The following is a 27,674-nucleotide window of genomic DNA, read 5'->3' as shown; positions in this document are numbered from 1 at the left end:
GTAAAAGCAGAAGCTCCCTGGATCTTAATAGCGGCTGCTTCTGAAGAAGCTAAAAAAGAGACCCTTTGCAGTAGAGTCTAAAGATAGCACTTGCCATTTGCTATGTGAGAAAGTGACCTGGAACAAAGCCAGAGACTGTGACAAACCTTTTAGTGGGGCTGGTAGACAATATTGAAGTGAGTAGGGAAGTAAGAAGGGGAGTAGATCCTGCTTAGATTTAGACTATGAAGAAAGGGCTTTTCTACTCATGAAATAATTCAGACACCCATTGCTGAAAAACACTGTGGGTCAACAGTTACTTTGAAATGCCTTCCTGAAGTTTTTCAGAGAGAAAAGTTGCAACTTTTCAGAYGGATTTGCTGAGTGAGAGTAGGACACTGTTACTTCAGAATGAGATTATGGCGCATGCACTTACTTAGGAGTAGTTATTTCACAATAAATTCACAGACCACTTTCACTTGAATTAACTTGCAACTGTGGAYAAGTCCTAGGAGAAACATTGATTAAATGCCAAAGTAATAGAAATATCCTTTAGTCCATTGATTTGTTCAGGTCATGCAGATTTTATTTTTTGTTTTACTTTTTTTGTAAGAGAAGATATATTTAAAATTTATTGCACTGTGGCAGATGGGCAATTGTGTCTGCTGAGATCAGATGTTACAGTATATCTTGATTTAATCCATTGCCATGCTGCATAAGTATTACTTTGTGTTTCAAGAAAAATGGCATGCCTGCGTTACTCGAGTTGCCCATCCAAACCTGGCATTTGCGTTGCCTGGCATTTGTTCTCAAGGAGTGAACTGACCAGCWCAACACAAAGCTCTTTTCTCCGGTGGCCTATAGTTGGGCCTATATAGAGGCCAGTCCACTATAGCTGGACCTGTATAGAGAGAAAGCAAGAAGGCATATCAAGTGTGCCTACTGTGAACAAATTTTCCAACTACTTACAGTAAAACTTGTATGTAAAATACCTGCTTTATGGACAGATGTACAGATGTTTTCTTTATTATATATAAATGTAAACACCAACAGTTGATAAGCACGCTAAATGTGTAAATTAAAATACATATTATTTTCATCACTATATGTCAGGTACAATTCAAAACCAAAAGTATTTTTAGAAAATATTTCAAATGGGTAACCAATTGCATCCCCTGCAATGACAGCAGTCTCCAACTCTGTTATTTGCATTCAGAGATTGAGTCCAAAAGAACACYTGCAGCCATGGTATGAGGTGGTGGTCTGAGGGAGAGAAGGGACAACTCCTCTGGAAAATCTGCAAGAAAAGCAGAGGCACAAGGACAGGGGTCTGCAGCAAGGCACCTGGGAAGGAGTACAGGGAAGACCTTGGCTAAGGATGGAGAGATGTAGTGAAATGGAGCTGAGATGGAAGCTAGGAAACACTGTGTACTTTTAGCGAGGAAAGGGAATATTGTGCTAGACAGGCCCAGAGATCGTTTTGGTGGAACTCAGGGTGCAAAGACGTGCCAGAACTGGGTCAAAACAGAATGGAAAAAAATATATTGCAGATTATAACCTTCTATATGACTTACTGTGGGAGGATTTGAGAACTGCAGGATGCAATATTGGGATTTCAGACAGCCTGAGAATGGTTGGTAGACATATGTGTGGGTAGAAAGGAAGTACAGTACTGCCTTGAGTTAGTTCTTGTTTACTTTCTTGAGCACATGTTTTAGAAAACTGTCCAATTTTCATTCAGAAATTGTCATCACAACATTAGTAAGTTTTTCCAACAAAATAGTGCTCCTACACTATATTCCTCCCTAAATTTTCTCTGTTTTTGAAAGCAATAACAATTAACTACTGAAATAACATCACAAGAGTCTCTTGCTTATATATTCAAGAACTATATTAACTCTCTTAGCTAGACTATGATGAACTGATCTTTCACAGAAACCTACCAACCTTTTCAGAGTTGATGTGTCTGGAGATAGTTTCCAACCCTTTAGAGCTAGTATTCTTTGCAAGGGAAAGTTTACAGGAAAAAGTAAACTATTTCATTAAACTGGCCTATATAGACGGAGAAATGTAAATACTCCCTCAGTCAGGAAGATACTTCCCTTTTTTTAAACCAAATCCTTTGGTCTACTAAATGATATTATCTCTTCCTCCTTGTTTTATTTAGTCTTGGTTATGTATACAAAATTGCAATACTACAAGCTCTTTGCTCTTAAAAGTAYGATTTCACTGTTGGTCATATTACAATGTGATTTCTTTACATTCAACTCATCAATCATTCTCAATCTCACTGAAAAGGTAAACTATGCTCCTCCCTAGTAAATTATACTTTAATCTGCTCCTCTGTAAATTTCATCAGCTATACTCATATATTCCTTTCTAGACTGTTGGAAAAATGTTAAACTGCATGTGGCCAAGAAACAAATATACTTAAAACGCCCTAGGATAACACTGCATTTAAAATTAGAACTTGTCATCCATCAGTAAGAAAAAGTTATAATCCATCTAATGTGTGCCATGCACATTTGATGTCTTTCTAGTTTCTTAATCAAAGTGTTACACACTACCAAGTCAGGTAAGTTGCAGAGTATGGTACATCAATACTATAACTTTAAAAAACAACTTGTAATCTTACGGAAAAAGATATCAGGTTAGTTTGACAGGATCTATTTCCATAAATCCATTTGATTGGCATTAATTCCATCCTTCAGTTCTTCATTAACTGAACTCTATATCAGATGTTCCCTTATTTCACCAACGATCAATGTCAGACTGACAGGCCTAGAATTACTTGGGTTGTCCCATTTGCCATTTTTAAATATTGCCACATTATTAGTTTTCTTTAGTCTCAATTAAACATCTTTACTTCTGTGTTTGTGTATTTCGATATCCAGCTTCCATCACAATGATTTGGCATGATATACGAATATAATGCCAAACCAGGAATTCATGTTGAAAATTACAACACCGGATCAAAAAAGGACTCGTAAAAATAATAATAATGTAAAAAAACCTTCTTTTGCTAACCGACTTCGCTACTCTTCCTGTGCTCCCTCCTTCTCGCAACCGGAAAAAAAAGAGAAAAACGATGATCTTTGTAAGGTGGCCAGGCAGTAGCCTCTAAGGAGAAGCTGACTAAAACAACAAAATACCAGAGACAGCTCCGAGCCGCGTTGATTAATGCACTTCTGGAAGGCACCCAGTGAGGAGGAAGGCATACAAACCCAGCCAGAATAGAAAAATCTGGCTCTGGCTCATTTCTATGACAGGAGACAAAGTGCCTGGTATTTAGAGGAAAGGCAGAAAGTTGCAACTGTATGAAAGAATCAAAAGCCGGGATTCAGGTGGCCTACATTTCAACCAAGGCCCAGCCCCTGCTGTTTCCTATTGACTAGGTGCCTCTGAAGGTCTGCAGCTGGACAATAAGAAATACCGTGAACAGGGACAGAGATAGAATTTAGGCCACATTAATTTCCATCAAAGAGCTGCCATGTGTGCGAAAGACAGAGTTGGGCCAAAGAGTGAATATGAGAAATTTTTTTCACAGTGAGAGTGGTTAGTTACTGGCACGGGCGGCGGGGACGGGGAGGAGGGTTGTCATCCTTGGAGATATTCAAAACTCGGCTGGATGTGGTCTTGATAAATCTGCTTTAACTTTGAAACTGGTCCTGTTTTTGAGCCAGTATCGGGTGGTTTTAGATGAATTCCTGAAGACCCTYCCAATCTATATTATTCTATAATTCCAATTTTAGGGGTTATATTGTAGGTGGATATTTGTAGAGGATAGAAGTGTGAGTATCAGGATGATAAAAGAGAAAAAAAGTTACTAACTTTGATCCAGGGCAGAGGGCAGATCAAGCAGGGATAAATAATTTTGCTTATCTGATTATTATTCTTTTTTAAAAGAAACCTGTGGAAAGAGCCAATGACAATAGCTTGGTTTTGAAGCAGTAATCTGTCAAATCCATCCCAACTAGWCTTGCAGGTAACACAGGAAAGGTCCAGAGAGGCAGAATGAAAAGATCTTCACTTTGAGGATGAAGCAGCTGAAGACATTTCTAGGAATAAAAGACATCCACAGATACCATTCTTGTTTTTAAAATATTTCCCAGATTTACAAAATCTTACTGCTTCAAGGTAAAATACAGATTCTAACTGAACAAACTAAAAAGAATTTTTCTCGCTAGGATTTTATCCTATCTTGTTTTATGTATAATTTTGTACAGGAAGTTTCCTTCTGCATCTCTTTCAAGAAGCTCGTATCTTCCACTATCAGAAACAGCAACTAAACAAAACTGCTCTAATCCTGTGTGTCAGTCTTTGTAATTCTAAACATCCAATCACAGAGAAATGCAGGTTATTTAGCTAGTGTTTGAATAGTGCTTAGAAAATGAAAAAGACTGCAAAGCAAATCTACTTCAGTTGACCGTCTTTCAAATATGTATATGTTTAAGATTATGTTGCAAGATCCCAAAGCACAACCTTATTTTTGACCAGAATACAACTAATTTTAGGAGCACAAAGTGTTAATTATTTTAATTCTTTTTAATTAATTTTACAGTTTCCAAGTTTTGATTAAAATGAGGAAACATTAAGCACTTAAAAGTGTGGCTTTATTTTTCTTTTGAAAACAGTACGTCACAAAATATTTACCAAGCTGTGGAAAACTGGAATTTGAATTCTCTAAAGTCTTTCAAAGATTTACATACTTTGGTACAAGACGGACAGAATTAATTTATGGTAAATATCTCAAGTAAAAAAAGGAAAAAAGGAAAAGAGAGAGAAATACACAGAAGACTGCAATCAAGCAGAAGCATGAAGTTAGATCATATTTTTTGGCATAATAGGTTGCTCAGAGAAAGAAATATAACGATTGATTTTTTTTTAGCTCAGTCATAGTTTTGGATCCTAAAGTTAATTGCAATCAGAAGGCAAATCAGAAGGTATTGAGTACTCCACAGCATACAATAATTTAACAGCAACAACACGCAACCTTACAGAATTTACCACGAGACAGCGGAGAGCCTACAGCATTAGTCTGACATTTTCTGAATATGTACACTACCAACATGAAWAAGATGAGCAGTAGCAATGCAGCCACGATTTTAAAAGAAAAAAGCAATACCACACACACGAGTCTCCATATGTTCCAAGCAAATGGGTGCTGAAAGAATTTTCAGGCTCTRGACCCAGATTTCACAATCTTTCAGRGGTAGAAGTAAGAATTTGAAACCTACTCTGTGCTTGACATTTCCTATTGGAAGGCACAGGCATCCCAGAGTGCAGGGTGAAGGCTGTTGTAAATGCAAATTTAGGTTTTCTACCCTCTCCATTAATTTACATACTCACCTTAGCACTATAATTTTCTTTCCCAGGACTGGAAATCTGAATTTTAGACATTTCAGTGGTCTGTGTCACAGTGCCTAAGTCCCTTCCTGCATCCTGTCTTCACAGTATTCCTGTTACATGGTAGCATTTTAAAAGAGATGATGCTGGTATCAATCTAGCTCAATAATTAATACAGCAGCAATGAGACAACCCCTAAAGTTTGTTGTGATCTCCAACAGTAACTAGAGGATCAGCATTTCTAACTGTTGTTTCATTTGGTCTTGAAAATAACATCAAAATGAATGCYTTGATGTTGCACCAGTTATATTCTGAACATTTTGATACGTATCTAGTTATTCTAAGCCAGGCCTAACAACTCAGATTTGAGTCAGGATGCTCAGCACAACATCAAAGTTGGTGGACCTAATGCAACACTGAAGTCCTTCAACTTTGCTCTCAGTAATTGGGACAAAACAACCCAGGTAATCTTCATGTAACATCAAAGCTGCAGATAAAATAACCACATAGATGAATACAGCAACAGAAACACTCATTTTCTCCCCTCATTCTGGAATTTCTTCAATATTTGTTGCTCTTCAGTTGTTTTCGTTGTTTTGTTTAAAAATTAAGCCAAAAATGGCCTGTTTGAACTAACTTCTGTTAGTAAATTATCTTTTCCTTAGCTTCMTCTTAATGTCATAATAATGGAAATGAGCTATCTTCCAGAGCAATAATGACTGAAAAATTCATGCTGTGAACTGATGGGAAGAAGATGTAGGAAATCTTGAAAGCAGAAGTTATCCGAAGACAGGCAAAGGAAAGGAGCGAAGGAGGAAAGGAAAGGAAAGCAGTGTCAGCATGAGTAACCTTAAGAACCTGAAAAACCTTGACAGTTTATTGGGTGGAGATACCAGGCACTTAGAGCATCAGTCAAAAGCAATGAAACTGTTGTCATACAAGAGATCAGAATCCATTCATTTAGTGTTCTCATTTTCCATCTGTCATGCCTTTCCTTTTTTTTCTCTCTCTCTTTTTTTTGCCCTAGAGCACTGAATCACAGATAGGTTAAACCAGGGTGAATTCAGGTCTCTAGAGGAAAGGTTAAAGGGCCTCATCTGTTTTTATGCTGAGGTAAGAATTTTTAGAATAATMTCATGGCTGATATTTGAATGCACTAAACAAGGAATGACAGAATGCATTCTTATGAGKAGGAAGTAGAATTCACCTAAGTTAYAGAAAAAAATGAAAAAAATAAAATTTCCATCAACACTAAGAGTAAAATTGCTCAAGACCCCTTGTTRAAATATTCAGTTTTCAGTTCCTTATAACTATGCAAATATCAGCAATCTTATTGGCATAGTTTGTGCTATGTTGGGTAGTATTAATTTTGAGTCAAATTTATCAAGTAATACTGTGAGTGAGACTAGGAAAAGAATACACACACACACACACACACACATATATATATATATATTCTTTTCCATATATATATAATATATATATATTCTTTTCTTAATCCAAATATATATTTTCCCCACATTCAAGCACTCTTGACAGCCCTTCTTTGAAATGCTTGTCATATTGAGTAGTGGAAAAAAAGTGCCTAAATTTACCCAAGGTTGAAGTCACCATGAAAAAAATCATATTCTCAAAAAAGACTTCTACAATTATAACAGCTATAGGCTGTATTCCCTCTTCACTGACCACTCCTGCTCTTCTAATCCATTTCTCCAGACTATGGACATCTTAATGTCATGAAATGGCTACATATGTTCCTGTCTCCAGGAAATGATGAAGATTTTCCCTTTGATGTCTACATAAAGCTGAAGAGGATTCAAACCTGGAATTAAGAGCAGAAAACATGACTGCCATCTGATACCCAAGTAGGAAGAGGAAGCAGTCCCTCTATGAGTGCCCAGGGATCTCTTTTCAAACCAGGGAGAGGAGGATGGGACATAGCCACACAAGGGAACTGAAATGAGGACTGAAGAGTACTTGAGACTGCTAGCCAAGAACATCTGTGCAAGGGGAACAGCACCGGGCACCAGTGGAGAAAAGGATTTGGTTAAGGAAACGAGGGCTTAGGAACACTTGGCTAGAGGAATTAGAATTTAGGAGCTGGTGTGAGAAACAAAGGGATTGGAGCCCAGGATCCTAAGAAAAGAGTCCTTGTCTAGGAAACAATGAGGAGAGCTGTGCAAGGGAAAAGAGAAAGGGAACAAATGCAAAACAGAAAGAGAATAAAATGCAAAACATTAAGGCTAGCCGTAGGCATGTACATGCTCCCATGTACCTGCTAGTCACAATCCCAGGAGCACGCAACAGGAGCCTGGCTCAAATGTGCTACAGTTTCCTCTGGCCTGACATTTCCTTTCTATGAAATTCATAACACAGATGGAGTGAAGGGAAAGCAAGAGCAGATTTTGGACTCAGATGCACACTGTGCCTAGAAGCACTCCTCGCTGTATCAAATTAGAAGTGTCTTCAAAGTAAAGCAAAAAGGCAAGGAGCTAGACATGGGAGCATGTGGGATGTGGAAAGACCAACTGGCAAGGAGAATGGAGATGACAACTAGGATTGCTTGGGTAAAGGAAAGTGAGACCGATGTGTTTAGCTAAGGCAGAGAATTAGGTAGTAAGCTTAGAAGAATTAAAAAGGTTGAGGAAACGTGGTCTGAGAGGAATAGGAAAGAACAGCTCACAGAAAGTATCTGGGAAATCTGCCACTGAATTGCTACTTAAATTTTATCCACTAGAAATACTAGTCCCTGCTGAGTATATCTATGTCATCTGAAAGTGCCCTCTTGTTTCATCTGTCTGGTGATAGATTTAGCTGGCGTCCACGCTGTTAATGTCCAGGTCCCTTGGGAYAGCAGGCCATAACCACACTTCACATCCACAGAGAAGCAACAACTGCCTCATCACATCTCCTCTCTCTCCAGTTTGAGTCCCTTTGGCAAACATCCATTCCCTCCCTTGGGAAACCCTTWACCAAAGCAAGCTGAGGACCCAAAACAGGCTCAGATCAACTCTCAGGTATGCACCTAAGCATAAACTATCCTACTTTCCCTGCCAAAAGGAGTAAAAAGGAAAAAAATTAATCTTTCTCTGCAGTTTAGAGCTTATACATGAGCTAACAAATGAGTACTGTATACAACTGAAGGTCCAGGGCAGTGGAATAAAACAGAGATGGAATGAGTTTGGGAGGACAAAAGATGAGAAGCTGTTTAGGTTACCAGTTCTGGATAAGAAGTAAAGAAAGTCTACAAGGAAGACCTACAGATTCCAGTCCTGCAGAAACAGCAGACGTATCTTAACAAGATGTCTTTTTGCATCATTCCTATCTGCACACAGTTGCATGCACAGATCTTCAGTAGATCCTTTGTCCCTCTCAAGGCAGAGAATGGACGGTGCCCATATGGTGCCTGTCTTATYTCTTGGCCTTTGCTCCGTACGTGGCCCGTGGCAATTACTTCTGCATGCTTGACTTTGCAACTGAAATACTGATCTTTTAACATACTTTGTCGTATTCATCCGTAATATGAAATAAGCTACCAGGATGGGCCATTAAAGCCTCCAATTTATCATTTTTACCCTTCCACAGAGAGAAAAAAGGTGCCATAAAAATAAACAAATAGAGGTAGGAAAGATTCACTGAAAACTAAATAAAGTGAGAGGATGCAGTGAGGTCAGTCTAAAAGGCATTAATCTGCTTTTGAGGTCAGGATGATGAAGCATTCAATACAAAGCCCACCAGCAAYATTTGGTGGCTGAGATGGCTCAGGCCTTGGGGAATTTGAATTCGCTTTGCCTCGAAAAGTAAAAACTCAGCTGAGTAAAGTTAGCTTGTATAAATGTTTGCATGGGACCCTGGTCACTATGAACACAAATGACCTCTCTCTCTTTCCTATACACGTACATATGCTCTGGCTTTCTTAGTAAAGATATGTAAAGAGCTAAATAAAATTGCTTGAAGTACTCTTCTGTTCATATTATACAGAAATCTGAGCCCATTCATACCAGGAATCATCTCATGCACTATCTTTAGTGTATATCATGCACTCTCAGTAATTTAGTGAGTAGGACTGTAATAAGAAGCAAACATTTGAAAATCAAACAAATGAATTCAAAACAACAAAAAATCATTTAATGGGTGAAGATAAATTTAGAAGTAAGCACGATCAGAAATGATTAGAAAGAAATGCACCATTTTTTCCTCTATTTCATATTTTCTCCCCCTATACCATCTCAAATCAGTAAACCTGAAAGTAGCCTTTTTTTTTTACATTTCCCTGTATTTTAGAGAAATATTGAAGTATTTTACACCTTAATGTGTCTCAGTTTGCTTTTCCTTAACTAATCCTAGCATTCACACTTCTATTTATTATAAATCAGTTTATCCCTGGTTAATATTTGCTTAGGGCTTATGTTGATTTCACAATACATGCAATTTTCTGGCTCCTTCTCTATCTTCCAGGATTAGATTGAATTGAGCAGCCCTATAGTAATTTAGTTTTATCTTGCGCCTTACAATTTTATGTTCTTGTAATAGCACTTCTCTTCTCTATTTTATTTAATTAAATATATCTTATTTCACAATGACAACATTTTTATTTTTGAGTTTATTGGCTAAACAGCTGCCTTTGTGCCAAGACTTGTGGTGAGAGAATACTTATTTTAAAGAAATTTAGAACAAAAATTGCCAACTGTAGAGGGTAGGAAAAGGATTTGAACCTGACGTAAGAGTGCTCTGAGATTAAATTTGAATTGCTTTGGCTTCTGTGGCTGGGATCTGTAGCAAGATTCAGATTACTTTCTTTTTTTCTTTTTTTTTCCTTTTTTCATCTTTTAAGGGGAAAAAAGGAAATACATTCTGAAAGCAAATATTGCTGATCTTTGCCAAGTTATACAGGTAGATTTGTGATGACGATTTTTTTTCCTTTGCTTCACTTACTTACACTGAAGTAGCAGGTAAATGCTGATTTTTTTTTCAACTTCATCATTTTAGCACTACAGAGTTAATTTTGATGCTGATAAGGGCAGGGCTATTTGACAGCACGTCTGTAATAAAAMGTAATGGGTCTGAATGTGAGGACTCCAGAGTTTCCCCACCCCCTTTAGCTTAAATGGGCGAACTGCTTTGATAAAACCAAATGTTGTGCAGGTGCACCGAGTTCCTGTTTCAGAGGATGTTAAATGGGTTTGATCCTAAATTGACTAGTATGTGCGAAGTGGATGTATTTACCCACAGTGCTGGCAGCTTCATTGGTAAATAATCTGGCACAGTACAGCGTAAGCATGTATAGCTTCAAGTCTTTTTTCGACGTGCAGCTGTGTGTGCTTATTTCCATTCTTAGTGGAAACCATAAAATAAAATGAAGATGAAATTTCCAAATAAGTAGTTTGGTTTCTTCTAGTCGCTTTTCTCTGTGAAGTGTCTTTTCTTCCTCAGTAGCATCTTCCGAAGCTCTGCTGAAGCAGGTGCCTCTGTCGAACAACAGGCTCCTTATGGCTGGGAAGTCCTTTTTGTTGACTTCTCCTGCTTGACCTCTTGACAACTGCAAGTCACCTTTTGCTCACGTGCTTCCCATATGCCAGGCACCCGCTCTCTTTCTTCAAATCCCTGCTGACAACTTTCACAGACACCACTTCTTCCTGCTAATCCAAATGTCTGTACCTGTGTGTTCTCACCAATTCCCTTACATATCCTACACATGTAAATTAAACTCGCAGATCATAGAAGAGACCTGACTTTTGCAGGTTTTGCAAATTGTCTCTCAGTCCCGTCAGAACTAGGTTAACTCAGCTTCTTTGTGAAATTCCATTGGCACAAAGTAACTGTAAACCTAATTGACCCTGACTTCCCAGTACCATCTCCACTCAGAAACTGCTGCACTCGTAGTGTAAAAGTCAGATCAGCTCAGCTTTCATACAGGTCAGGAATTTCAAGAGACAGCCTAGTCCATGCCTCTGTTTTAAGGCAGATCAGCTCCACTTAAACTCATCCCTGCCTGAAAGACCCCTGATTTTTATAAGAAATGTATGTCATATAGAAACATTAATATGTGATTATGGAGGTGCAGAAAAACCATGAATGATATGGCAAAGGAGAACAAGAAATGATCTTTTACTGTGCATTCCATACATGAACTAGGAAASCCTAGAAACCCAGAGGTTTTAGTTTCAAAACAAAACGAGTTACTTCTTCATTCAGTACACAGTTAAATTATAAAACTTTTTGTTGTTAAATGTTATGGTTGATGAAAATTTATGTGTGTTTGTAAAATAACTGGACAAATTCACAGGAAAAAAAATCAAAGGTTATTATAGATCTCACCATCTCTAGTTCAAGAAGTTGCTGAGTTACAAATTGCTGTGGGCTGGACAAGCATTCCGGGAATCGCTGCTGCCCCCTAATCCTGATCCTTTTATRTTCCCTAGACAGCCACTGTTAGTGATTGCCAGAGACCTAGATTAACCTTCCAGCCTGGACAAACTTTGGATGCAACCCAGCACAATCATCCTTTTGTCCTCATAGATGAAAAAAACGTTGGAAATCCCACTACTATAAGAGAGCTGAATATTTACTTAAATTTTGAGAAAGAAAATGGAGCACAAAGAGCAGGACAGAAAGACTTTAGAAAACAATTTGAGGTCTAGAATACAAGTCCTGTAGTTATTTACCTGGGAGCTCAAAACATTTCAGTTTTTCATGAGGTACTTCAGTACTCAAAGTCAGCAGAGATGTTTAGCAAACAGAGTCAAAGACATACCAACTAGATAATGATACCTGAAGATAGATGAAACTGATAGGAACACCCAAAAATAAATGATCTCAGACTTTTTTCTTTCTTTCTTTTTTTTTTTAAAGGCTACACTTTACTTCAGAAGACAAAGTTCATGTAACACAAAGTTACTGGCTTCAGTATAGCAAGGCTGCATGGCTTTTTCGTAAATTGCTTTTATACTACTTTATCCATCTGTTTTGACTCTCTCTGCTAGAATTACCAGTTCCTTCATCTTCTCCATGTTCCATGTACCCCATATATCCAGATAGCTGCAGCCATTTGCTTTTTATTAGACAAATCATTCCAACAAAGCACCACACTATTTTCAGGCTGCTCAAAGGCCCTGTAAGCAGTCTTCAGCCGATGCACTGTCCTGCACCTTCTAATTTGCAGGTAATAGGAGCTGCTTCCCTGAGTCTGCACTCTGTTACAGTTTACGGCCACATTCACTATTCACTACGTGCCTTTATGTTCCACCAAGGATAAATCTAAAAAAAATCAGACCTTTCCTTGTGAAGAGCCCACGCCTATTTCTCTAGTCTTGGCCTTGTGCTGTGCAAAAGTTCACAGTAAATGATCACAGAGGTCTCTTCTCATCTTTAAGAGCGGTGRCTCTACAGCATTTGTGTCAGCCACATGACAGAAAGCCAGGCAGCAGTTTTCTATGGTATTTCCAGGAAAACCTCTTCTATGAGTTGTGACTACTGGAAATATGTAAAGGATTTTGGAAATTGCAAGAATGTGTAGTGTTGGGAAATATCTTTTCTGAATTTCTTTACTAGCACACGAGGAAGGAATAGTGGTGCAAATCAGAATGCATAACTTAGGTAATACTGTTTGCATACAAGAGGTAATGAATATACTATAATGATGCATATAATACTTTTCCTTATATACAGTGCAGGCTGGGACATGTCCTGAAGAGAATGTAAGGTGCTAAGACTGGAATAATGGAAAAGATACAAACCAGGATGCAGAATATATACTTTTCCTAGCTTCCTACTTTATGAGAATACTAGGTTTTCTCTGTAATGCTTTCAAATATATTTATATTTCTATCTGCCTATTTTTTGACAGCAACAGCCTACTACWTTTTCACTGTTGCACATGAATATGTTTTCATGGCAAGCTTTCTTGGCTCATGGGTTGGCCTTGTTTTYAGGAATAAAATATTTGTGAGGAGAATATGTTTTCTTGTGGGTTCCCATTCTTTCAAAGCAATGCCCAGCAGCAATACAATCACAATATTATGTCTAACAATAATCATATGCAGTCATTTCCAATCACAGTGGCTACATGTAGAAGCAGCTACAGACTGTCAGAAATGTGGGGAAATGTCAAACCATATTAAGCTGTCCAGGAAGAAAAAGGAAGAGGTTCACAGCAAGATGAGGGAAATTAAAACCTTGCTGAACCACGCTGAACACCTGAAAATATCAAAGAACAAAAGACAAATGGGGAAAAGACTGAAAAAGTTATGAAATGTAAAAAGGAATAAAGTTCAGTACAATAATAAATGATATGAAATTGCAAAAAAAAAGTAAGGATAAACATTCTGTAACTACTTAAAATATCATGGCCTACAATAAGCTGACAATATGGCTCTAATAACTTGGAACATGAATATTCTTTTTGCTTCTCGATACTTGACTCTAAGCTAGACAAAGACAGACCAGAAAGATTTTGGGGTTTGGCCCAATTCCTATGGCAGATTTATGGAGCAGTTACAGTATATAAATTCAAAACAGTTCTTCAGACAATCCGTTATTTGGTTGTGGTTCACGGAGGAGTCACTGAAGAGGTGGTACACAGGTAGCAAACTACAGTTTTTCAGCATCTACTGCTCTCTACTGACCATGCAAGAAGCCCATGCCTGGCTGCCTTAGATACAGAGAGGTCTGATCTAGCCCCCTCATTCTTAAAAGAGGTGCCATAATATATGCACAAGCCCAGTTGCAGTTATCTAGGAGAGAGAGTTTATGTACAGCCTTTTGCAGAAAAAAAAAAAAAAAAAAAAAGGAAAAAAAATAAAATAAAATAAAGGGAATTTCCTTCTGAGTCATGAGTGAACTCCAGACTCCTGATCACACTGCTTTGGGCGTTTGTCCACAACCTGGACACCATGAGATGTGACAGTAGAATAGATAAATACAAAATCTGTGCCAACTGGCATGAATACAACCTTACAGCTCGGGGATTTGGAGAAGGAGTGGAATGGAGGTAAAGTGCATTGCCTGGCTCACAGCTGCTGTAGCATAGACCACGCACACTGTAGTTCAGAYAGACTTTAGGAAGCAGTGCACTGATACACTGAAGTAGTCCAGATGTACTTGTGATCCCTTCACATAGGCTAGAAATGGTATACCACTCAAGACATCATTTCTATCTATTTTAAGGTCCTTTAAATCATTCTCAGTTTTAAAGCAGTATCAGTCTACAAGAAATTCAGGCCCTTGGATAAAAAGTTTGTGTGGAGTTGAGGTCAAAATGTCCCCCCTCCCAAAAAGGAAGGCTGTCTACATCAGTTTGAAAAGCATGAAATGTATAAAACAAAATATGAACATAGAAAAAAAAGGAAGTGAAATAAGAACATTTAATTTGGAGCAGAGACTTAAAATTAAAAAGGAGAAAATCRAGCTAAGGATCAGAGAATATTTCCTGCTTGTGAGAGACATTACAGTGACTCTGGAAGAAACATTAGGGATGCTAAAAAACAGATTGAATGAAGAAAGAAGAAATATGCTCCACAAAACAATCCTGCAGTTGCAGGGCAATGAACTGGATGACCTAATAGCTATTTTCTATTCTTTATGTCTATGAATCTTAATTCTAAATATGTATTCAGAATCCAACAAGAGACAGTGAGATAGTAGAGGCACTGAAGAACATAAGCAGAAAGTTAGTGACAGATGAGGTTGATTCTGCTGCAGGCCTAAATGAATTTCTCACCTCATTATTCGTTTAAAAAAAAAAAAAAGTGGAAGGTAGTATCTCCGGGACTGAGAGACATTCTCCTGGAGGGGAAAACAAAATGTTAAAAGKCTTTGCCATTGCACTGGAGAAGATAATAAGGCAATTAGGACTGTTACATTTGTCAAAGTACCAGGCTCAGATGAATTGTATCCAGAATCCTGAAGGAAGTAGGAGAGGAAATAGGAAAGCCTTCAGCAAAGGTTTTTGACAGGCTACTAAAGAGTATAGTTGTATCCAAGGACTTAAGGGAGTGCTAAGACTATTCCCAGGCTCAGGAAAGAACCAAGGAAAGACTCAGGGAGCAAGACCTCTAAGTCTCACTTCAGCTGAGAGGAAGATATTGGTAATATTTCTAAGGARACATGTTAAACTCATTTTAATATATAATTTAATGCAAGTAGYGGGGAAAATCATGAAAAATCTACATGACTTTTTAGCATGTTATTGGAGTAGTGGACCACAATGAAAAGACTGACCTCATTTGTATACTTGTCAAGGGACAAGCAGCCTTTGAATAAACTATAATATGAATTGATGGAAAAGATGCTTTACGTTCAATTGGACATTGTTTTGAAGTCTGCCAAAGCTTAGGGTTGCAACATTACAGGAAAATGTATACCAGCTAAAAGGGAGAAATGCAGTCTACTGGTTAAATAAGTTTTACAAGTTGGGTCACTGTAGTTATGTCTACACTCCAGTCTTGCATAGACAGATGAACCCAAAATAGCTCTGAACTGGCTAGCCAATGCAGTCAGGCAGCACTGGGCTCAACTCAGGCTGCAAAGCCTGAYTGACGCCTGGGTAAATACTTGAGCATGATCCTGCCTAGAATCAGCTGTTATCACAACTGCATTACCACAGCCAGGATTAACTAGTTTAAAGCTAGCTGAGGTGAGCCAGTGATACCTGTAGACATTCTCCTAGACAACCAGTCCTAGCTCTTTTCAATTTGCTGAATCCTTCTTTGATGAAAAAAAAGTTACTTAAACACTTTGATGTCTGTAGTTTTAAAAATGTGAAGCAGAAATCATAAGAAATACATTCCCAACAACATAAATAAGACATTAAGCTGTATCAAATCCTGGGTCTACCAGCGCTAGTCTGTCATCCTCTGTTGGTTGTGACTGTGCCTACACTCCCTCAGGAAATTGTCCTTTCTTTCTCTGTCCTGTAATACTGCTATTTGTCTCTCACCCCTTTCCCCTTCCTTGTCCACTTCCAGCTTCCCTTTCAGGAACCCCCTGTAAACCTGACTGACTCTGCAACTATGGGCAAGTCATAAAAATTCATACTCCTGGGCMTCCAGATCTGATATTCCTTTGTTACTGGGCGTTACCCCATCTTCTGCACAAGGATCATCATATTACCTCTTCTCTTGCTAGATTTTCATGTTTTATGGCATCAAGTAGCACACAGCATTTTAACATTTGGTAAAATGAACCATAAAGAAAATAGTCTTTAACTTAGTTTAAAGAGCTCAGAAAAAAATGGAGATTGACAGGTTGATCCCAGCTGGAGGCAATAGGAGTTATCTTTTTAGAGAATACAGGATGTCAGGTCAGTTGAATGTGGACAAAGAGAATTTCTTTTGCTGTCGCTCTTTTTATTCTAACCCCTTTTGACCCTACAATGAATGCTCAGCTGCCCAAAATGGGGATAGCCCATTTCTGTTCTTTAAAAGACCAAGATTTTGTATGAGGGATGACTTAACATTCATTTTGCCTTGTAAGGTGAAAAGCTATGGAGAATCTAGAAATATCAGCATCATTAATAGGAATTTTCTCCTTAACCTGATCAGGAATCTCTTGCTTCGCATTTTTGAAGGACTTTTCAGTTCATCTCCCCACACTCTCCTTCCTTCACCCCCTCCTCACCATTTGCTTGCTTGCTTTTTTTGCCTGTTTGTTTGCTTTTCAAGTAGCTGCCAGACATTTTAGTAGAGGGTTGACACTAAGGGCTGCAAAAAGCAATTTTATTTTGTTTATATGACTGTAAACACCTGTTCCAGATGGACAATTTAGGGGATTGTTTGGATTTCAGCTTTTGTGGCACCTTGCCCCGAACAGAACAGAGTAGTTCCAAGAACTGTCTTTTCATCCAGCACACACAAAAGGCTACCTCCTAAAGGTAAAACTGAAGTCAACAGGGTCCCACTGGTGTGACTGAAAACATCATTTGGCCCAGAGCTTTCTTCATATTCACAGGGACAGATTCTGCCTGTGGATACATATATGCCACTCTCAATGAAGCCAGCTGAAGATGTGAAGAGAACAAAAAAAGAAAAAAAAAAGGGGGGGGGGAAGAGAAACTGACAGACTGACAGAGAGAGACACACAGACAGAGACATTCCCCGGTGCCCTTGTGAACTTTCAGCTTTATAGTACAACGTATGCAAAAGGATATAATAAGTAGCATGTAGAGGGATGACTAGGGGGCATGAAACCATCTGCTTGAAAGATGTTTGCGTTTCCCTTAGGCATGAAAGCAATTACTTCCTATGTTACTAGACAATTTTCCAAGAAATAGAGGGTCAAAGTTAAAAAGGAGGATCTTAAAATACATTTCAGGGAAATGTTTCTGACAGTGAGATTGCCTGTATAATTTTTAAAGCAAGAGCAAAATCACAGTCAGTAGATAATACACTGTTGTCTAGTTTTAGTAGGGCAATCCAGATGAGCCAGGCTTCTTTGAAGAGAGTTAGGAACCTCAGAAGAATGGAGAGGTTGTTTTGGTTTGRTTTGRTTTGGTTTGGTTTGGGGGTTTTGGYTTTGGTTTTGTTTTTTCTTAGAGTGGTGGAAATGAGTTTCCAAGAAGCACAGACCAAAACTTCAAGTCTTTCCGCCTTTGGTTAATGTCCTCCTATCCTCATGATTCTTGCATTCTTGACTGCTCAAGGAGTGAGACAGCCATCAAGATCAAGAAAATTTGACTACACTGGGAATTCAGTACTTAGGAGAGGTCAGCTAAAGAAACTGTCTGACTGCACAGCAACTGAGAAAAGTTCAATAAATAAACRAGCTAGGAGAGAAAGAAAAGAAAAGCCCACAAGTAAAAGCAAAAACTAGTAAAATACGCAAGACAGTGGGATACACTCAAGCCATCACACTGAATATCACTTGTACAGCCATCAGGCAGACTAACAGTGTACCCATGGTAAAGACAGTTCGTGGACGGCAGGACATGGAAATATGCTTTTAGGTGAGGATGACTGACCAGGACAAGACACGTGAGACCTTCACGGTGTGGGTGTAATGCCTTTGGTAGTCGAAGCAGAGAATTGTCCCACCTCTGACCCTACTGGTGCCAACTGCTTCCTTACTTTTTGATTCAAGTGTCTAGGCTCACTGGCACACACAGGTTGTGCAAAGACTGTAAAGTGGCTGGGGCACACAGGCATGTGATAACACCACTCACTACAGTCCCTCCCATCTCAGCAATGCAGGTCCTGCGTGTATCTTTGCACCTATATTTTTACCCCAAATACACACCTTGTCACAACACCAGCCTGTTCTGTAAAAAACGGTGATTTGCACACTACTTACCCCAAGATATTCACATGCTAATTATAGGTAGAGTCTGCCTTCCTGGGCCATGGAGACTCTGAGAGCAATGGAAGGGTCTTCCAAATGAAAGATTTCCTCTCCAAGACCAGATACTAGAGCTTTGCAACAGTTCAATCTCCTAGTGATCAAGCAAATTTTGCCTGAAGGTGCTAGGCAAATGAAGACATCCTGCAGAGTAGGGGAACCAATATTTGGGATATTTTGGGAAGAGGAGGTACAAACAGAAGTCCTTCACTAGTACCTCGTAACCATCCTGTAGTATCAGGATACAATTTTTAAGGCCTCTGTTCCAGTGGACATGAAATTTGAAGTTGCCCTGGCYATCACTAAATGCTATTAGGAAGCATATGGAAATAATAAGCAAATCCATTGCAGGACTGGTCATAATGAAGGTGATAATGAGGGTCATATCAAGACCATCCAATATGCCACCCATTGAAGCATGACTGGTGTTGCTGATGACCCCAAGCCACAAGCAGTTGTCACAGCAAGACAATAGACATTCTCATGTGTTGCTCACATCAGGCAGAAATATGCATGAGTCACAGTGGATCACGATAATCCTGCATCTCTTCCGTTCTCAGGAAAGATGAATCACAGTCTGCGCCTGCCAGCCACATGATGCTCTCATTTCTGAAAATTATGTATCTTCTACTGGGGAGAAACTTGTTCCTTTCTCACACTAGTAAGGACAAATATTCTCAGTATAAAGATTTGCATGCTGGTGGATGCTGCCTACCCTCTGCCCCCACAGGTCATGCAGCTGTGCTCTGACTGATGTGACCCATGCAAGAATTTCAGCTGAGCCCTCCAATTTGGAAGAAAAGAAAAAGTCAGACATGCCTTTGTTCCAACTGCAAGGCAGTGACCTAGCACAAGTAGACTGAATGCTGCCATTCCTAATAACATCGGCATCTGCAGCATACCTTATAGCTTGTGCAAGGACGCAGGGCAGGTCTTCCACATTGACTGGACAAGCCAAGAAAGAGCACTCAGGTTACATTCATGCTAACCATCTATCAGGAAACTCTCTGCTCATTCACCTTGATGGACTGTGGAAATTTCAAGATTTAAGTCAAAATTTCAGGTGGGCAGTTGTGTTGTGTGTATGTCAGAGAAAAATAGTCAGAATGTCACAGGTCTGTTGCAGATGTAAAAAAAATAGAGAAAAAATCTAAGTAAAATATATGAGAAAAAGGACAAGTAGAGAGTCAACCTTCCCTTAGTTACTTTCAGGAAAGTAAAAAAAAAAAAAAANAAAAAAAAAAAAAAAAAAAAAAAAAAAAAAAAATGGGACAAAGGAGAGTAAAGAGAAGTGCCTGGAAGGCAGAGTGTGACTCACTACTTCAGTAGGTACATGTCACCTACTTGCAATGACCAGTATTCACAGAAACCTACTCACAGAATAGCCAGGGTTGGAAGGGACCTCTGGAGATCATCTAGTCCAAACTTGATGCTCAAGCAGGGTCACCTAGAACATGTTAGACTGCCTTTCAGCCAGTTCTCAATCCACCTCACTGTGCATTCATCTAGCCCACACTTCTTGAGCTTGCCTAGGAGCATGTTGTGGGAGACAGTGTCAAAAACCTTGCGGAAGCCAAGGTCCACTGCTCTCCTCTCATCTACTCAGACAGTCATTCCATCATAGAAGGCTATCAGATTGGTTAAGCAGGATTTCCCCTTGGTGAATCCATGCTGGCTACTCCTGATCACCTTCTTTCCCTCCATATGCTTGGAGATGACATCCAGAATGAGCTATTCCATCACAAGGGATGGAAGTGAGGCTGACCGGCCTATAGTTGCCAGGGTCCTCCTTCTTGTCCTTTTTGAAGACTGGCTTTCTTCCAGTCCTCAAACACCTCTCCAGTTCTCCAGGACCTTTCAAAGATGATGGAGAGCAGGCTGGCAACAACATCCACCAGCTCCCTCAGTACCTTTGGGTGCATCCCATCCGGGCCTATGGATTTGTGGATGTCAAGTTTGCCCAAAAGATCTCTAACACAATTCTTCTCGACCAAGGGCTATAGTCTATCATAACATTCAATATAGTGCTGCATATGCTAGGACATCAGTGATTCAGACTGTGAAACAATTTGTTCTTAGGTGGAAGTGTCAGCTGGCTACTGAGACCCTTTTCTGTGAGCACACAGCACCTCCTCTTGTGTTGGTAACGAAGGGCAGAAGAAGTGAAATGCTTCTGTACAAAAAAGCATCATGAGATGATTCTTAAAACAGTGTAACATGTAGATGTCATCCCCAGCTACTCACACTGCTCTTGGATTGTACCARAGAATCCCTCTGAGCTACTGTCCTTTCTCCAACAATGGCCTGTAACAGATGCATGGAGTAAAAAATACGAGAAACAGGGCAACAGTCAGTCTTCCACAGTAAAGGCTGGGAAATGACAAATGCGCAGGTAGCAGAGTGAAGAAATGTATATGTCTATTAAAGTGTCACGTCAAAAAGTGAAATAAGTTAACAAGATCAAACCAAACCCTAGGATCTATAGGACTGATTTTCCCTGCTCAGACAAGAATGCTAGAGCTGTATTAGTGACCATCCAGTCAGTTTGMTAATAAAGACCAATACATTCCAAAAGACACTGAGCAGGTAAAAAAACATGTTATTGGAGGACTACATTTGCAATAATGATAAACAGTAGTTTCCTGGAGCCAGGAACCAAACAGACAGCAAGCATTCCCATGTGTTTCAAGGACCTTCTTCAAAACATAACCATAGAAGAACCAGTCTGCCATAAATCACAGACATCACAGAATCAGCTAGGTTCRAAGGGACCTCTGGAGATCATCTAGTCCAACCTCCCAAAGATTTCCTGGTGCTGGTTCCACTGGGGCTTGAACTCAGGACCTTCTCAATCAGAAAAGGAGAAAAAAAGAGGGAGAAAAAAAAATCCGTAACAGTCATATTTATTTTTAAAGGAAAACTACAAAAATGGGGGGGTAGTAAAAAAATCTGGGGTAGCTAAAGTTGTAAATTGTTTGCAAGCAGCACTAGAGGTATTTAAAGACAATATACTAGAAGCCCAGGACAAATAAATAACCCATCAAACAAACAAAATTTCTAACTCCAAAGGGATCAGAAAAAACTTAGTATTGTTAAATAGTAAAGGARTGTATTGGAAGTGAAAACCCTTCAGAAAATGGAATTTTTATCCACTCAAGAAAAATAGAAAAGAGTATATGTTGAATATAAAATTATAATAAGCCCAGCAGAAAAGATTTTGAAGAACAACTTGTTAAAGRCATAGAAACTAATAATAAAATACASCAGAAGTAGGAAGTCTATTAGTGAATTAGTGCAGCCAATGGGTAATCAAAGTGTATAAAACACCATTCAGAAAGCACAAGGTCACCGCAGAAAAGCTAAATGAATACATTGCATTAGGTTTCACTACAGGTGATTTGTATGGAGAAAGGGCCCGAGGAAYAGCCTCAAACTGACTGGGCAATGACAGATATTTCAGAACAAAAGAGCAAGCTGAATATTAACAGTTTGTTAGGATGTCCAATACGAGGCTGATGAATTAACAAGTAGGTTGTTGTATCCTATCTCTTGAATTATCTCCACAACAGAGAAAYAGGAGGTCACTTCTGGGTGATTATGTGAACTACTGACCAATAACAAGTAACTTAGTAGATTTGTAAAAATAAAATTAAAAAAAAAAAAGATATGAGTAAATATAACATACCTGGGAAACATCAACATAATTTCTGCAGAGAAAAGCTGTGCTCCATGAAGAAATCTTTGTGAATGTTAAAAATAATGTGGAAAAAAGTGATCCAGTCTATGCACTACGTTTATATTTCTAAAAAGCCTTTGGCACAATCCTTAACAAAAGCCTCTTAGAGGAACTGAGCTGTCTGGGTAAGAGGAAAGGTCCTCCTATAAATTAATACCCAGTGTAAAATAGGAAACAAAAGATAGGAAGAAATGGTTGGTTCTCACAATGGGGAGAGATTACCTGAAAACCCATGATATTCAGCATATTTAAAAATGATCCAGTAAAGGAGATAAATAGAGAGGTAAAAGCCTGTGGATGATACAAAATTATGCAGGATACTTAAATCTAAAGCTGACTGTGAGGAGTTACAGAAGGAGCTCATGGCACYGAGTGAACAGGCAATAAAATGGAAGATGAAATTCAATGTTGATAAGTGCACATAGGGAAAAAAATAACCCTAACTATACATACACAATGATGGGCTGTAAATAAGCCATTACCACTCAGAAAAGAGATCTTAGAGTTACTGTGGATAGGTCTCTGAGAACATCAACTCAGTGCTCAGCAGCAGTCAAAAAGGCAATAGAGCCATAGGAATTATTAGAAATGGAATAGAGAACAAAACAGAAATCATTTTTATGCTACTATGTAAATGCATGCTGTGCTGGCATCTTGAATGCTGTGCACAGTTCCAGTCACCCCAACTCAAAAAGATTATAGCAGAACTTGAAAAGATATAGAAAAAGGCAACAGTGACAATTAGAAATATGTCCTGCCTGTTCCACAAGAATAGACTAAGCTGACTTAGACACGGGTAAGAAATGAGAGGGTTATTGAATGGCTGAATAGAGTGACACAGGAATTACAGAGGTATCAGTGAAATGATTAGGCAATGAATTTAAATAAAACGAGCTCTTTTTTTTTTTTTTTTTTTTTTTTTTTTTGTAGGGCCTGTAAATAAATTTTGGCCTTTTCGCCACAAGACGAGACTGAGGAGCAATGAATATTGATGGGGATTAGAAGCTTTGGGTTCAGAACAGCTGAAGGGGAGAAAGGCTTAGCTTCCAGCATCCCCTGTTCAGGATCAGATGCACCCATCTGCTCCAGCCAGGACATAAAACAAACCAGCACTGCTTGGTTTCCTTGTGGACAAGCAGAGGTTAGGGTCACTCCTAAACTAAATCTGGACCACAAGCAAACATAGTAGTGCAGTGCCTATGCCTTTCATCCTCAGTACAGAAGGCACACCTACGAGGAACCCAGTGAATTTTAGATATGTAGAAATCACTGGAGAGAAGGTAGTCGAGCTGGTTACCTGGGATTTGGGGTGCCATCTAGACCAGCAGGCTGTCTGGACCTTGCCTTTCATTCTTTGGGAGAGTACCACCATGCACAGGGAAATGAAACGCGCAGAGCAAGAATCTCCATCTTTTGTGTTAATACTGACAGGAGAAATAGGCTGCCATCCTACATGTAGTTTAGCTAATATACAGAATAATTTACACCTCCCTGCCTCATGCTTGAGAAAAGCAGAGGGAAATCGGCACGCAGATTTCTCTACTTTTCCAGGATGTGGAGACAATTAAGATCTGCTATTCCCAGACCCCTTCATACCATCTCTCCCTGCCCCCCCCCCCACTTCTTCCTCTGTCCTATCTGACTCTGCTTCCAATCTAACCTTCCCYAAAGCACAAAAAATTATCTCCTCCTGTACTAACTGAGCCTACTCGTCATCTTCCAGGTCTGCACAATCTCTCCCTCAAAATAAATACAGGCTACATCTTTTTCATAATGTGTAAGCATGAGGAGAATCAGCATTGACATCACAGGAAAACACATTAACAGCAAGTGTGTTTTATCATCAAATCTCTCAGTTTTCTTTACATTTAAATAGACCCGAATTTTCCTTTGCACACACTGCTGTCTCCAATCTGAGCAGCAGCATGATCAGTAAGATGTAGATGTGCATTGCCTGAACCTTTCTTTTTAAGATTTCATCTTCTTAACCTGTTGGACCTCCTGTCAAAAACTGTGCATGAAGCTGCACTACAGACAAAATATGCATGCATACAATTTCTCTGCAAAGCTGGCAGTCTCAGGATACAAGTAATGTTAAAAAAAAAAAAAAAAAAAGTGTGGGTTTGCCTTTACACGCTCCTGCTAGACTGCGTGAAAGCTCAGCTACTGTTTTGCAAGAAGAGCTTTCATATATAATATAAGATCAAAGATCTCTGGGGATAAGTTACGCCTCATTACATTTTCAATACCATGATCCCTCTGAGACACTACCTTATAGTGTTTGAATAGCCCTAGTGTTTAAGTTCAACAGTGCTGCCTGGTAGGCCACTTCATACATAGAATAGGAAAGTGTTTCCTCACATATCCTTCAAATGTATTTTCTCTTTCTTTTTAATTTCCATTTTTGCTTCTTTTGGCCTATTATCAGTGCATGGCTGAAATAACTTGGCTTGACATACTCCGTCCCATTTAGATTTTAAACTCCCCCCTCACTCWCCCTAATTCTAGGCTACTGTAGATTTACATTTTTTTATCCTGTATTCATATCATAGTTCATTTCTCAGTAGTAATAGAATTGGTTTCCTCATCCTTCTTCTGAAGCATTACAAAATTCTTATACTGCAGTGGCCAAAACCACAAAATAATAGTTCACACTGGAATCGTAGTATTTCACCCAAGTATTCTCTTTTTTTTCCTGCATCGTTCCTCACCCTTGATGAAACTGAAAATATGCCTGTTTCCTATGGATGTAATTTAAAAACAAATAAAACTTTTATGTCAGGAAATACAGTTTTGTACAATATGCAAAAAAAAAAAGGAAAAAGAGAGAAAGAAAGAAAGAATGAAATCCAGCGTATATGACTGTGCATTTCTATTGTTATTTTATGATCACATCCTACACCTGTGCGGTGCTTTAGAGCTAACACAGACCATAAAAGGTGCATAACGGCCTATTTTCCATTCCGCTGAAGTCTGTGATCGATGAGGTACCACAGCGGTCTCAGGAGCAAACAGAAATACAGTGAGCTCCCCGCTCCATCTCCTTCCCGCCCCCTTGGCAGCCTAACACGCTGCCTGCCCAGCGTCTTAAACAGCCCGTGTGCCCGGGCACGGCTGCTGGCAGCTGACGGTGCAACGCGCAGCCAAGCCTGCTGGCTTCACCGTCCCGCTAAGGGCTCCCGGCTCTCCGGCCCCAGCTGACTTGCTGTCTAGCAGGACGATGAATCTGCTCTTGGACACAGCTCTGAAAGGRTGGCGGAGACATAACCGGTGAATCTAGCCTTCCCCGTTGCTGGGGATGGACATTTCAGGGCCATACCCTTGATTTTGCACAGAACTGTGGGACATCCACAGTGAAGTTATACCGAAGGTCTTTAAGACTTTAAATACCTCCATTGAGATACATAACGATACCTGGAAATGGCTGCTATGATCACTGCTCACTGCACTAATATTAATCGCATTTTGTTGCCTTCTTCTCTGTCTCTGTTCTCTCCATCTGTTGCCTCAGTTCCCAGATTAGATCACAAGTTCTTTCAGGGAAGAAGTCATCTTTCATGTGCTCATTGCCTAGAATTACGGGGTCCAAAATTCTTGAGTTTGATCGTTGACARGAGCAATCCATAGAGCTATATATATTTCAGGGAAAATGTTTCTGCCTTGAGCTTGAAAGCATATTTGGGTAGTAGTTTGSATGGATTAATCCAAAAAAATGCATTTTTTACTATTCTGAAACTGCATGTTAATTTAGCAAGTAGTTTCAAGTCAGCTAAAAACAAACACTGTTTTCTGAACATGTCAGTATAACTCATTTTGATGTTTTCTAAATATCTTACTTTTTCAGGCAAGATTAACCATAGTATGTAGGTGTCTGTAATAAGGCCAGTAAGAACTGGATAAAGAAATCTTATATACTATTTAGGCACCCATCAAAACTGCCTCCTAACCTGAATCAAAGCACTKAGAATGAGATCTGCCATTTACCTCCTTCATGATTAAATGCTAGTCCAAATTGAGATTGGGATTTTCTCAATCTCTTCAATTCCATTTACTGTAAAATACTTACCCAGTGAAGCAAGCAATGGAATGATTGTCCCCTTTCCACTGTTCTCCTACCCACAYCATCAGTTCATTGAAAATTCTGTAGATTTTAACTTTCAGAGCAATGCAGAGAAATGTATTTTTAGGTTTGTTTTAAGCACTGAACCAAATGGAGAAAATCACTTGACTGCAGAACACAAGGTATGTTTTAAAGGATTATAGCCCTCCCAAAATTAGGACCATGCTCTCAAGAGTTATTAATACATAGTCATAAAAAAAGTATATCTATAGATCCAGAACAGGTGTGAGATAGGGATATTATAGCTGGTAAGCCAAGTGGAATAGATGAGTTTTCATCGATGGTTTGAAAGGAGAGAGACTATTAATAATAAGGGAACTGAGTCTCTATTGAGATCATAGAAAATGAAGTGTGCCTACAACTTGCTAAGGCCTCTTGCTCCATTGTTAATCATCAGCTTCATGGCATTCACTTAGAAAGAAAGAAAAAATATCTTTTTTAGCTTACATTTGAGCTTAAAAATGGTCTCAAGGCCATGCCTGTAATATGCTTCATAACTTGTTTGCTGCATAACACATGATAGTTATGCGTTACAATAAAATCACAGTTACACAGTAGGTCTCATCTTGTCTCCAAAAGCCCTGTAAACACAATACATTTCAAAAATTATTTGCTTCTATAAGGTCAGAGTCAAAAAGATGACTCTGTCAATGGAGCAAGTGTGAGGCTGCTATTGACCTCAATCTGAGGGCAGTAAAATGCATTTTCACTCTTCTTTTTCAAGTAGTGCATGTGAACAGTTTTTTTAAAAMATGAGGCAAAGTTTGCATTGAGGGGGTAATATTGTTTTCTTTTGGCATTCTTTGCTTTTTCTAACATATCAACTAGCTGAAGCAGTTTAAAAAAAAATTCTAAAGCACACTAAACCTTTTCATATTTCAAAGCAGAAACACCAAATTTCCTGCTAAATACATTGCTTTGAGTATAACTTGATTTTATTAATCAGTTAAAATAATTGAGAGAAAAAACGGTTGGTACCTATAGAACAGGAAAAGGAGAGGCAATAATTGCTAAACATGATCAGTTGTTCTGAGCTGATACTTAGCTTAAAGGCTGATGATGATAAATGATATCACCTTTCTCTGCAAAACTTCTTTTGCTCATATCTTGCAATCGCCATGTCTACGACACTATTAGAGCAACTCAGCAAATGAATGAGACCCT

This window comes from Rhea americana, unplaced genomic scaffold (genome assembly GCF_003343005.1).
Source record: "Rhea americana isolate MKP2758 unplaced genomic scaffold, rheAme1 scaffold_63, whole genome shotgun sequence".
NCBI classification, from domain to species: Eukaryota; Metazoa; Chordata; class Aves; order Rheiformes; family Rheidae; genus Rhea; species Rhea americana.
Note: the sequence above shows the minus strand (reverse complement) of the source record.